The sequence below is a fragment of the Cibotium barometz genome, chromosome 11 (genome assembly GCF_041138505.1).
Source record: "Cibotium barometz isolate CiBa-2024 chromosome 11, ASM4113850v1, whole genome shotgun sequence".
Taxonomy (NCBI): domain Eukaryota; kingdom Viridiplantae; phylum Streptophyta; class Polypodiopsida; order Cyatheales; family Cibotiaceae; genus Cibotium; species Cibotium barometz.
In genome coordinates, this window is record NC_141056.1 from 48,420,204 (window position 1) to 48,433,201 (window position 12,998).

The 12,998-nt window shown below is 41.2% G+C and overlaps 1 long non-coding RNA gene across 1 annotated transcript; it reads right to left on the reverse strand.

Moving 5' to 3' along the window:
- Positions 1 to 5,272: 5,272 nt before the first annotated feature.
- Positions 5,273 to 6,202, reverse strand: LOC147634267 (uncharacterized). Its single transcript, XR_015266996.1, has 2 exons — positions 6,032 to 6,202; positions 5,273 to 5,940 (listed from the first exon to the last, which is right to left on the reverse strand). It is a non-coding gene; the product is annotated as an uncharacterized LOC147634267 (long non-coding RNA).
- Between the last annotated feature and the right edge of the window lie 6,796 nt (positions 6,203 to 12,998).

The following is a 12,998-nucleotide window of genomic DNA, read 5'->3' on the forward strand; positions in this document are numbered from 1 at the left end:
TTTAGGGCTTATCTTCTCTCGTGCTGCACTCAATAAGGATGGTTGGAGACTCGTTTGTGCATATACCTTCCTAGTGAGGGACATAGATAAACATCCAAAACTTCCAAATGGCTAAAGATGCCCCCACCCAACAGCAAAAGTTCTTTTTGTGTAGCCAACTTAGGGCTTCTACCACTCACAAATGACTCAAGAGAATATATGTGCATGCACACACATGCACATATGTACGTACATGTATGTGCATGTGCATGTGTGTGTACGTGCATGTGCATGGGTGTATGTGCATATGTGTGTGTATGTGTACATATACATGTATGTGTGTGTGTGAGAGAGAGAGAGTGAGTGAGAGAGAGAGAGAGAGAAAGAACGCCTTTGCAAAGCCACCTTCTGCCTGTTGCCGCTTTTGCAGCGCCCGTCTTCGCAAACATTTTCTCTGCTGCCTTCGCGCAAGCGCGCGTGAATCTGCGTGTGTGTGTGTGAGAGAGAGAGAGAGTGAGAGAGAGAGAGAGAGAGAGAGAGGGGTGTGTGTGTGTGAGAGAGAGAGAGAGAGAAAAAGAAAGAAAGAGGTGCACGTGTGCTTGCAAGATCGCTCGCGAACGCCTTTGCAAAGCCACCTTCTGCCTGATGCGGCTTTTGCAGCGCCAACATTTTCTTTGCTCCTGTGCGCCTGTTGTACGTGCCTTCGCGCAAGCGCGCGTGCATGTGCCCGTGCGTGCATGCGTGTGTGTATACAGGTGTACATAGTGGTGTCGGTGCTTGACGTGACCTGCAGCCCCTCTGACGTGACTTGATGCATCTGTGTGTTCTGACACAACCCTTGCTTGCAACGTGCTCTCTCTCCTTTGCTCTATTTTTCCTCTCTGTTCAGCACCTTCTCCTCGCTTTTTTCTTCTTGTTTAGCACTTGCTTCTCTCTCTCTCTCTCTCCTTTGCTCTATTTTTTCTCTCTATTCAGCACTTGCTCCTCGCTTTTTTCTTCTATATACAACCTTGTGTGTGTGTACAGTGAACAATAGAAACACTCTTCAGTGAGTGGTTCAGTATGGACTCTTCTCCTGAGCAGTTGGTTTCGGACCAGAATGTAAATATCAAGGTTTATCATCATGCTCACAAGAATGATGAGCGGTTCTCTCTACTAAACTTGGCAAATCTCTCTAGGAGTTATCTCCTGAGAAACGTTTTGTTCATGATATGCTACTTGATGACTTTGTGGACAATAAAAAGGATTGCCGATTGTTGTATCCTGATTTTTGGTTTGATATCCCTCTCCCTTCAATAGTCTCACCACTGAAGAAGTTCTCAAAAAATGATGCTGTGGTTTTTTCCCAAACAAAATGCCTCTTGCGAATAAAGTGGCACAATGGATAAAATCAGAATTGCAGGAAAATGTAGTTAATGGTGTATTGGGCTGTCATAGGATTTTATTAGGTTCTTTTTAAAGAACCTAAACACAGAGTAGCTTTGTTGGAGAAATCGCCCCTTATGTTTGGCACTCAATTGGTTCATACATTCGACGATGGATAAAGACTACGAAAGTGTCATTTAGTATAAATGCTCGGTGTGAGTCACAGTGAAGCATTTCCCAAAGCATTTTCATGACATTTGCCTATGTTGGCTACTTCATTGGGTAAGGTGATTTCTCCTCTTGACCTACTGAAGTTGGAAATCGTTTTATGATTCTATGGGATACAACTAGGCATGTTGTTTCCTCAATCTCTATTGGAATAAAATGTATTGATAATAGACAGTTTGGGATTGGCCGTCATAACTATGAGCTTATTTGGGGCACCTTTGCTAGTGCATGCTTAAAAGGTAAACAGTTTAGATACATCTCCAATAAATGTCCCACCGTCATTCACAAACCACCAGATATGGCCCAACCTCCAGTGGCGTCAATTTCACCTTCTACTTCTACTGCAAATGAAATTCTTAGGTCACCCTCTACTACTATGGCTAAGCAACAAGAAAAACCAAAAGGTTCATTGCCTATAGTCAATCATCAAAGGCTCCACCCATAAGGTTGTGCCATCTTGCAAGACTAAAGGAAAAAGTACAATGGATCAGGATGGTTTTGTTGTGGCAAAAAACACTTTCAAGGCACCCTTGTACAAAACTCGTAATTGGACCCAGACCCAGGAGGATGTAGCTCATAATGTGGATTTCTTGGTGGCTAAAGTTCTCAATGCAAAAGCAAATCCCACTGCCAATGCGGTCTCACGTAAATGGATTCAAGTTTGTACTGGAGGTACTCAAATCTTTGATAAGCATGATGTTATTTGGAATGTATTGCAAGATCTGGGGGGATCAACGCATATTGATGAGAGTTAAATCCCCACTTCTCTGTCATGGACATAAGAAGCTTCCTATAAAGTGTGTTACCGATAATGTACAAGGTATTTGAAATCCTCATAAATGGAGATGTTAATGGGATTCTGTACATATGATGAGACCAGATATAGTTTGTTTGCAAGAACATAATCAACACGAGTATGGTGGCCAGATTGGCCATTTTGTTGGATATGACATTTCCTATGCAAAAAGGAGACAATTCTCGAGTGTTGCTTTTCTTTAGCAACATGAACTCGAGCCAACATTGGAATATAATGATTCATTGGGTCGATGTATGATTGTAAAATGTATTTTGAAGGGTGGAATTTCCTTGTTTGCAAGTGTATGGATATCAATCTTCCCACCAGCGGCGGCAAAGGATTTGGAATTTCTTCAATTCTTATCCCTAGTTGACATGCTTTTGTCATGGAAATTTTAACAACTCTCCACAAAGGGAGAATAATACATCTAGCTCTTCTCATATGTTACATGTTGAGCATCAGGCTTGGGACAGTTTCATCCTACAAACTGATGCCTTTAATCTTTGGCTTTCCACTCTGGCTAGAATTCTAGGATTCCCTTTGGAATTCCACTTATCAGCATAATGTTCTTGCTTAATATTAGGCTAGATTGGACAGATGGTACGTGAATCTGCTTTGAGCTATGATCTGCCTTTCACTAAGGAAGAGCTGGCACATGCCTTATATGGCATGGGACGTTGAACATCATCTAGTTGGGATGGTCTAACAGTTGAATTCTTTGTTTCCTTTTGGAATGAGCTTAGTATTACTCAATGTGTTTTGGGTCATGATCTCTCATCAAAGTGGACATTGCAAAAATCTGAGTGTCAAGGATGCCCTCTTAGTGCATTTCTGTATGCGATTACCACACATCCACTTTTGACGTATATGGATGTCTTGATTGCATAGGGGTCTTTACATGGCTTGCAATTACCTAATGGCTCACATTTTGTGGCCCACACCTATGCAAATGATTCTTTGTTCATGCCCAAAAATGATCCATATGATCTCAAGTGCATCATGAGAACTTTGAAATTATTTGATAAAGCAAGTAGACTTTATATCAACTTTTCCAAGTCTAAACTGTTTCCGTTGACTTTTCAGACTCGCATGCACTATTATGGCCGGGACAAATTATTTAACCAAACCACCTCGTTGAGACATTTGGGATATCCAATGGCATGATATATATCTACGCAAGATGCCATTCATTGGGTATTGAACAAATTGAAGGCAAAGCTCGCCTATTGGAAACTTTCTACATGCCCTTTACGTGTGCATCTCAAAATTGTTCAATCGATCACTATGGCCTATGTGTAATTTTACATGCCGTTGTTGATCTGATGTAAAACTAATATTGAAATTCTTATGTCTAATGCCTTGGAATTGTTATGGAGAACCAAGCATCATACAAGAGTGCTCCATCTTTTGAGACAACCTTTGGTCTGCACACCTTAAATGCATGGTGACTAAATTTACTTGATCTGCATTATTATCTCTTGGCAAGAAAGGCCACCAAGATTCCCACTTTTTTTCAACTTTAGCAATCATGGGACAATGCATGCAAACATGTGGCAATTGGCACATTTTTCACTAGGAAGCAATGCTAAGTAAATTTGAAGGAACAATCTCAACATGCCTTTATACCTATTCCCTTTTTCGTGATTGGAAATTAGCCATCTTCTATTCATTGGCATGGCGGAGATGCACTAGCGGGGGATTCTCCCCGATTAGAAAGCACTCATTGGTCTTCGGTGTTTTGGCAATACAAGAACCACAAAAGACCTACTTTTCGACCACAATTGACATGAACATTGTGATGGATGTCATAACAAATGAGGGATTTGTGTTGACTTTCCCACAAGCCTGTCTAAAACATAGCATGGATTGCATCACAAGCGTGTGCAAAACTATCACTACGCTATTATGGCCTTTTGAAACCATCCAACCCCTAGACAATCAAGACAGATTTCATGATTGGCAACTTGTTAATCCCACCAATTCTCTTCGATTGGATGTGCTTTCGACAAGTTGTGTGCACATATTGATGCTTTTTTCCCAGTGGATCCAACCTCGTGTTGATACTTCATGGTAAATACATTAGAATACTAAATGGTGGAAAGAAAGGCTTCAACTAATTAACAGTTGTAAGCTACATCTCCAACATCATCTATTCTTATGGAGATGCCTTGTGGGAATACTTCCAATTTCTACTTTTCTGGCAAAACAAAATATCTACAATGATAGAAGTTGTAGATGTGGGTGACATGCAAAGTCCATTCCGCATCTTATTTGACATTGCATGAAGTCCACAACTTTCTTGCAAGCGCTGACTCACAATCTCCGAGGACATTTTCCATTCTTAAAAGGAGGAAACTCTACTGCATTTTTGGTGTTTTGACATCTTGCACGGCTGGATTTGACACTTTCATGATCTGGACGAGAAACTTGGCACTCGGACTATTTGGAAAGCTAGGAACCATATTATGTTTCAGCAACCTTCTCTAGATTGTAAAAATCTTCGGCAGTCCCTACATGACTGTTGATATCTTGAGCTATTTCTAGCTTTCTTTCTTGGATGACTTCTCTCTCAAGTACATCCTCACCATGTACATTGCTCTTTGGTAATAGAACACTGGTTTTTAACTTTTGTTTAAAAAAAGTGTGTGTGTGTGTGTGTGTATGAGAGAGAGAGAGAGAGAGAGAGAGAGAGAGAGAGAGACGTGCATTTTTTGGCTGAAGCCAGCTTGTCTCCACACATTGCTCCCACAAAAGAAGAGGTCACATTGCTCCCACAAAAGAAGAGGTGGGACTTCAAACAAGGATATCCAAGCCCTTTGAATAAGAGCACACACACACGAACCATGTCCTTCTCTAACAGGTTCAGAGGCAATACACTAACCTAGAATGAATTCAGACAAGAACTTGCTTGAAGTCAATAAGCCACGTGACATAAATGAATAAAAACATCATAGCTCATATCCTACACACTAAGGTACTACAAGATTTCTTAAGAAATTACAACAGTTGACTCAAAACATACACAGCGCATGGTGTCATGGTACGACATGTCATGTGACTTACTGTAGCTAAGCTAGAGAGTCCTAACACCTATATATGGAGCCTGTTTCGTAAACAACCAACAAGGGAAGAGTATCACATGAAGTCATGGTTACTCGCATATGGAGTTCCAAACTTGCAATTTGGATTGAAAAAACAGCTCTTAACTCTTGGCATAGGTTGACTACTCACCACCACTACACGGCATAGCTTGCAAGCACCAAAGATGCTCCCTGACATGAAAGAGTGATGCTATAAACCCATGTGAAGCCACACTTGTCACACCTGCATAACAAATGAAGACTTAACCAACAATAAGCTTCTAGTGAGCAACAAATCATTTCTTCAATACAAATAACCGCCATCTCAATCTACATCATCAGGAACTAACATTTTAAGTGCTGTATGACAAGACTCTTGCAGCAAGTCTGCAATTAAGCAGAACGCTTCCTTTTTGAGCGCTTGCTTCTTTTCGATGTAGAGGGGCTTGCTCCTGCTGCTCCACTTCTGCTATAAACCTCCTCCAATGAATCCTGCTATATATTAGGAACCAGGAGCAAGTACCAAAGAGTGAGGCAAGGTTTTTGCAGTTACATTTTCAGAAGTAACATAGTGGAATGCTACCTTCGCAGAAGACAGGTCTATGGCTCCCTGACCGGTTCCATCCTCATCGCTGCCTTCCTCCGAATCGGTATCAGCTGAAGTAGCAGTTGTCAGGTTAGCAGATTTCTCAGTGAGTTTGGCCGCCTCAACTTGTTCCACCTTCTGCCCTTTCTCAGACTTGAGTTCCTAAACCTGTCAAAATATGTTACCTAAATCAACAACTTAAAACCCTCAATGCAAACATTTGCACCCTACTTAACATTCCAATTTCCACAAAAGGAAATCCCACAAGATACCACCAGCTCACTCAAATGCTTATGGACCCAATCACACCTTTCTCCCCGGCGATCCTTCTTTTCAATTACTGGTGCTGAGCTTGAGCGCAAGGCTTGCCCTGCTGTTATAATATCGCCTCCACCCTTACCAACAGGTGAGCTTGCACCACCAAGTTTCCTGAGCCATACTTGTTGCCCCGTGCTTAGGAGATTGTTTGTTAACCTTTAAAAAAATTTGAAGAAACCCATAAGCACCACCATTTATGCATCATCCTCCTTTAACTTCGGTATGAAAACTAAAAGGAAATGTTCTGATATCAAGGCCAAGTCCTTAAAATATCTGAACCAAGGCAAATCCAATTTATCATGTGCAACAGCAGTTCTGTACGGGAAAACTCCACAGAGCTATACAGCCTGGCTAATCAGCTTGCTCCTCTCACACACAGCAGCCAAACAGTCGACAGTCTTCTTCTCTTTGCCTCGACGGATGAACTTGCACGACTCCCCAAAAAGCTAGAGAGAGAGGGATGAGAGAGGCGTGTAACTCCAAAAGTGGAGTGGCCTCTCCCAAAATTATCTTAGGGCCCAACTTTAATAAATATTAAAGTTCCCTAGGGGCCACTAAGGCCTAGGGACAACCCATGAATAAAACATTAAAACATTAATGTTCTTGTTTCCCCCTTCACCCCTGGAGATGTCCACACATCATTATCTCTGTCCGGGCACCCCAAATGTGAATCATTTAATATTTTTGCTCAGCAACCACCATGCCCACACTTGTGTTGTTCCATTTTCACAGGGTCATGACACGCAGCCACCTGTAGCCGCCTGTGGAAGGGAAGCGCAGCCGCCTATGGAGGGCAGGAGCGCAGCCGCCTGTAGAGGGAAGCGCAGCAACTTGATGGCAAGCCGAGAGGAGATGATCGCCTGCAAAGTCGTCCCCAAGCTAGTGAGGTGGTTGCTCCTATGTAGGTGTTGGAGAGGGCACACGTCCAACAGCTGGCTCCCTTAGCTTGCATGGAGGCGGCCACTTCCAAGGTGGGGGGTGGGTAGGTGGCCATGCACCCACCCCCACACATAAGGGGTTTCCTTTACCCTTCATGACTCAAACGTGGGTGCCCAAAAATGTGTGCCCACCCTACCAAGGACACCAAGTAAAATTTGGGGAGGGTGTCCACTCATTAATGAGTGTGAACCTGCAACCTTATAAACAAAGGTTAAAAAGAATGCTATAAAATAAACAAGTGCAATACACTTACCACCTGTTCACACGCAACAAAACTCATCAGAAGACAGAGCAAACTTCACGACTCACTGGCAGGCGTCCCCGCTCAGTAAGTGGCACGTCAAACATGCAAACACAAGAATACAAGTCATGCGAAAACAGTTCCAAACATGCAAAACATGAATGCATGTGCAAACAGTATCATGGACATATCTCCCGTTCATGGAACAAGTACTAAACATTTGTCGGGCACAATGATGGCACGACAGAAAACATAAATCCCGGTCTTCCTATGGAGTGACAATCCCATAGGTAAGACACAAATCCAGGCACGAGTCTCCCTATGGACTGATAGTCCCATAGGCAAGACACGGTACAAATACTGGCTCTTCCATGGCGTGACAATCCTATGGATAGAACATAGTCCAGGTCATACACGGGTGGCACCAGCCTGGCTCCCGTCCATACGACACCATCCTGCTAACACACGGGTGGCACCAATCTGGCTCCCGTCCATGTTATGCAAAAAAAATTACTGGCCCCTTCACATGAGACACCGGCCTGGCCTCAAGTGAACGAGACACAAATCTGGAGATGGACCAAATGGTCGGCCAATTGGTGATAGTTGTTGTGGTTGCGCACGTGGATTCATGTGGTTTTGGAGCTCTTGGTGCACAACATCGGCTGTTATAATGCTTGGCAATGACTCTCCAAAGTGTAAGCAAGTCATACATACCTTCAATACTCCAATCTTGTAAGTTTCTTGACATTAGGGTTAAACCTCTTGAAAAATAGGGTTTCTATCACATTTTGGGAAAATTTGCTTCAAGATTCTTCTTCTTCATGCTTTGCTACACTCATACATATGAATAGTCGATGCTAAAGCATGCGATTACATGAATCGTGGCCTCTTCTTGAAACTTAGGGTTTCTTGGAATCGTAATAAAATGATTAAATACCCTTGCCTTTAGTATTTCTTCACGATGGAAGCCTCCAAAACAGTCCTCAACAACCGGTATTCTTCATGGGCAGCCTGCGAGAGAGAGAAAGAGAGTAGCCATCATTAGGGCAGCCTGTAATAACGGTGATAGAGGCTAGTGTATAGCAAGAGAGGCCTCCTTCAAATGAAGAGAGCGAGCTCCAATTTATAGATTTGGACCTCCTAAGAGCTAAAATGGCAAGGCTATAATGACAAGTGTGAGGCCACTATCTCACTTTGATCCACTTTCTTGACGAGTGTGAGGCTACTTTTCTCACTTTGATCAACTTTCTTACCACATGTCCCAATCTAGGAGATGGGTTGTCCCATAATCTTTCTCTCTAAAAATATCCCAATTGGTAGCCCATTTGTCATAGGTACTTTGGCAACTCTTGGTATCTGCTCAATTCCAGCAGTAATGACGCAAACAGAATTTCCATCGGAGTCGAGCCAGAAATAGCAACTCTCCTAAATTTTAGGAGTGTGATCCTTTGTATTACAAGATAATCTCCCATTCCCAAAGCTTGTTCTTTCCGAATATTAGGACATCTTGGAGTCTGCCAGACCCCTTTCATACTTGGAAATGTCTAAGCTGGTGACAATGTGGGCACGAGCAACCAGAACAAGAAGCGATGGCGACAGACAGAAGGCCCCCAAAAAACTCGAAAATAAGGCTTGTGCCACGTAAGGCACAAAGTGGGTGGAGCTCTGCCCATTGTGCTTGCAACTCCGCCCACCCAACTTGTTGCACTGTCCAATTGCCAACAGGCGCTCGTGCAGCCTGTTCACACTTGGCCTACCTGGGCTCCATTTCCAAGCTGTTCTGGCTACTGTGTGGAAGTGGGTCTCACACCCTTCATCAAGAGGAAACAAGGAAGGATTTGTCAAAATTAAGTATTTTTATTCCTCTTGTATATGCCTTTTTGGCTCCTCGAAGATTATGCTATTTTTGTATTTGTTGATATATAATTTAAGCACTTGAGGGTAAAATCTGTTCACGATGCACATATCCAATAAGCACAAGCATTTATTAGCTTTTTTGGGACGGCGGGGGTGCGGTCTTAAGTAGGGCATGTGTTAGCCATCATTAAGAAAAAAATGCTAAGAAATGTGCAAACCTAGTTTGCTTCAACATGCAGTGGACATGCAGATTTCACATTGTGAAGTTTTCGTCCGAGTTGCGGCGAGTTGATATTGTGCTCTAATTCTTTCTATCTTTAGTGGTGCATTTGCCCTATCAACTACTTATTTGTTGTACTAATTCTTTCTATTTGCTACTTCCCTTAGTGCTAGGCTTCATTATGGCTGAGTCTCCCTGCATCTCCGGAGGTTTGATAGAAACTCAGTACGAAGGGCTTTGTGTGAATATATGCTCGTGTGTGTGTGTGTGTGTGTGTGTGTGTGTGTGTGTGTGTGTGGAGTGCGCGGCATATCTTGATACAGAGTTCTACACCGACTATTGGGCACTGATGACGTTAGTGGGGATGTCGTAGTATCTAGTCCATACTATGCATAATGGAGTTGATAGTTATATAGTCTTGTGGGTTGACTACCATGAGTATATAACATGCACGTTCCTAAAAGGTGAATTTGGGCATGTTCCAGGATCCATCTAGGTATATATAGTTTGCTTCGAGCATTTTACCATAAGCGGGTTGTTTTCAACTCCTATCTAAAATGCATGCCACTGCACTTACAATTTGTACTTGAGAGGCATTTGGGGGTTGTATTGATTTCATCTTTATAATGTATGTTAGTTTTCATCTCGTGTTTAGTCCTCGAAGGAGAGATCGAAGTATGTATGATTAATCATTCATCTTTAAAATGTATGTTAGTTTTCATCACGTGTTTAGTCCTCAGAGGAAAGATTTTATAATGGGTTGTAGTTTATCCATGGATGGATTACTGCACATAAAAGCAAAGGGTCGGAAGTGACACTGATATAAAGACTGATGTGCACAAGTATATGAGAAAAGATGGAAGGGCGCTCTTTGTTTTTTTTTTTTGGGGGGGAGAGAAGTATACCTTTAGTTACAGACATCAGCCACCGCACAAGTGCAGGCTGGGACAGGTTCCCAGCCTGGTAGCCAATCACCAGGCTACACCACATGGGTACCTCTGTGTTTTTTAACATATTAAATTTTCATTTTCTCCTCGTTGTCCTACACAAGGGGGTTGGTATAATTCTTTCATCACAAATTGCCGATGAGGCTTTGTGATGCATAACCTCTTCTGAAAGAAAAGGTAATCGTCATGATGTGAATAATCTGCATGCAAAATCCAACCACTATCTCTCATTCTACTCCACGTAGAAGAGAAATCTAAATCTTGGTCAATCTATCATAGTCTCAAAAGATAAACTTTTCATAGTTAAGATATTATTTATGCTAGGCCTTTTGCTCCACAATTTCTTTACAGGTTGGTCATAAGTATCTCCCATAGTCTTAAAAGATAAACTTGCCCCAATAGCTGAGATATTATTTATGGTTGGTCTTCTACTCAGAGCTACCACATTTTCTTTTCTTTACTAGGTTGGTATTGAAGTATGGGTTGGAAACTCTAAATAAAGGCTACCCCTTTAATATGCCTATCTGAGATCAAGGGTTGCGTAAGAGAATGCTTTATGCTGTATTGATCAGTTTTAATGAGATAAAATCTGATCCCATAAGGTAGTGTTTCCATATTTTAAGAGCATGTCAACAACAATCGTTAATTCCTTTTCATTGGTGTTATACTTAGTCCCTGTAGATTTCAATATTCTACTTTCATAAGCTATCAAATGATTATCTTGAGTAAGTAATGCACATATTTCTTGTCCACTAGCATCAGCAAACAACAGCAAAGAATGGTTGAGTAAAATTTGGTAGTTGTTACATGTGTAAGAGCTTCTTTCAAAGCTTAAAAAGAGTTTTCTTGTTTTTCACTCCATTGAAAGTTTTTAGCTTTCTTTAGGAGTTCTATCAAGTACTATGCTTTATAAGCAAAATTCCTTATTAATCTTCTAGTAGCTACATAATGCTAGAAATGATTGTAATTCATGAATGTCTTTAGGTCTAGGCTAGGCGATTATGTTTTCTATCTTCTTTGGGTCCAAAACAGATTCCTTTAGCTAAAACTATGTGACCGAGGTACTCAATCTCTGATTGAAAAAAACTACTACTCTCATGATTGAAAAAAACTACTACTCTCATGATTGAGATCGTGTACATTTTTCTTTAGAAGATTGAATAATGTCTCAAGGTGTTTCTTATGTTCTTCTGTCTTCAATGAAAACTAAAATGTCATCAAAGAAAACAACCATAAAGTTTTGATGTTTGAGGAAGATATGGTTCATCATACATCTAAATGCCATTGGAGCATTGGTGAGTCCAAAAGGGCATCACAAAAAACTCATACTGTGTAGGGAAGAAGTTTTTTATACATTTGGATGATGTGCCATGCAATCTAATGCCTTCAATGATGTGGTTTGATGGAGAAAACCAGGTTGGCATCCATGCTCTGGAGGAACATGTTCACTTTGGCTTGAAGAGTAGTCTTGAGTCTTACTATAAACTTCCTCTTGTGGTTCTTTTCAAACACCTTTTCTAGGGCTTGCAATTGGATAAGGGTTTACCAAAATTTATCTAAATATATGTGAACTGACTCCTTCTCCAATTGTTGAAGATTATCCTGCTGCTGCCTAGCCCTAGTCGTATACTATGGTGGAAGAAATTCTATTTATTGAGCTTTTGAAATGACTTCCAAGTTTCGGGTCTATGATGGCCCTTCTTAGTAACATTCCACCATAATGTTGCATTATCAATTAAATGATTTCATGCACATTTGATCCTTCTCTCCTGAGAAATAATCATCAAGTTGGCTCACTCAAGACAGTATAGTGCGTGCATCGTTTTTCCCATCAAAATTCTGAAATTGAGAAGCTTTTTGGCTAATACATGATTCCTTTCTAGAAGTTTAAGCGTTAAGGGTAGTCACTATAGCTCTCTGAATTTGATCATCCTCAAAATCTACGGAATCTTCACTTCTACTCCTCTTTCTATGGTTTAAGTAGTTTTCTAACTTCCTTATCATCTCCTCTTTCTATGGCTAATTGTGTTTAAAGTGCCAGGAGTTGTTCTTGAATAGAAGGGGGTTCAGAATTTGTGGCCATCATGGAAGATATGTAGATAGATTTTAAAGAAAAAGTGTAAACTTTATATGCAAATAGAAAGAATTGAAAATTTCTTAGATGATGGTAAAACTTATTGGTTTCACACGCAATTTGTAATCGTCGGCTTGTTCAAGTGTGCGACAAGAATAATAATTCATAAGTGACAAAAGAGTCCATCGAGTAGCAAAGTGGGTACGTACTTGCCATGAGGAACTCGAGAATAAACAATAATGTTAGTTGTGACACACGCAAATAATCCTATGAAAACACAAATAATTAGGCCCAAAAATACAATAAGTCAGTACCAATCATGCATATACTATCCATGGTGCATTTAATATGTAGAAATCAGCCACGTG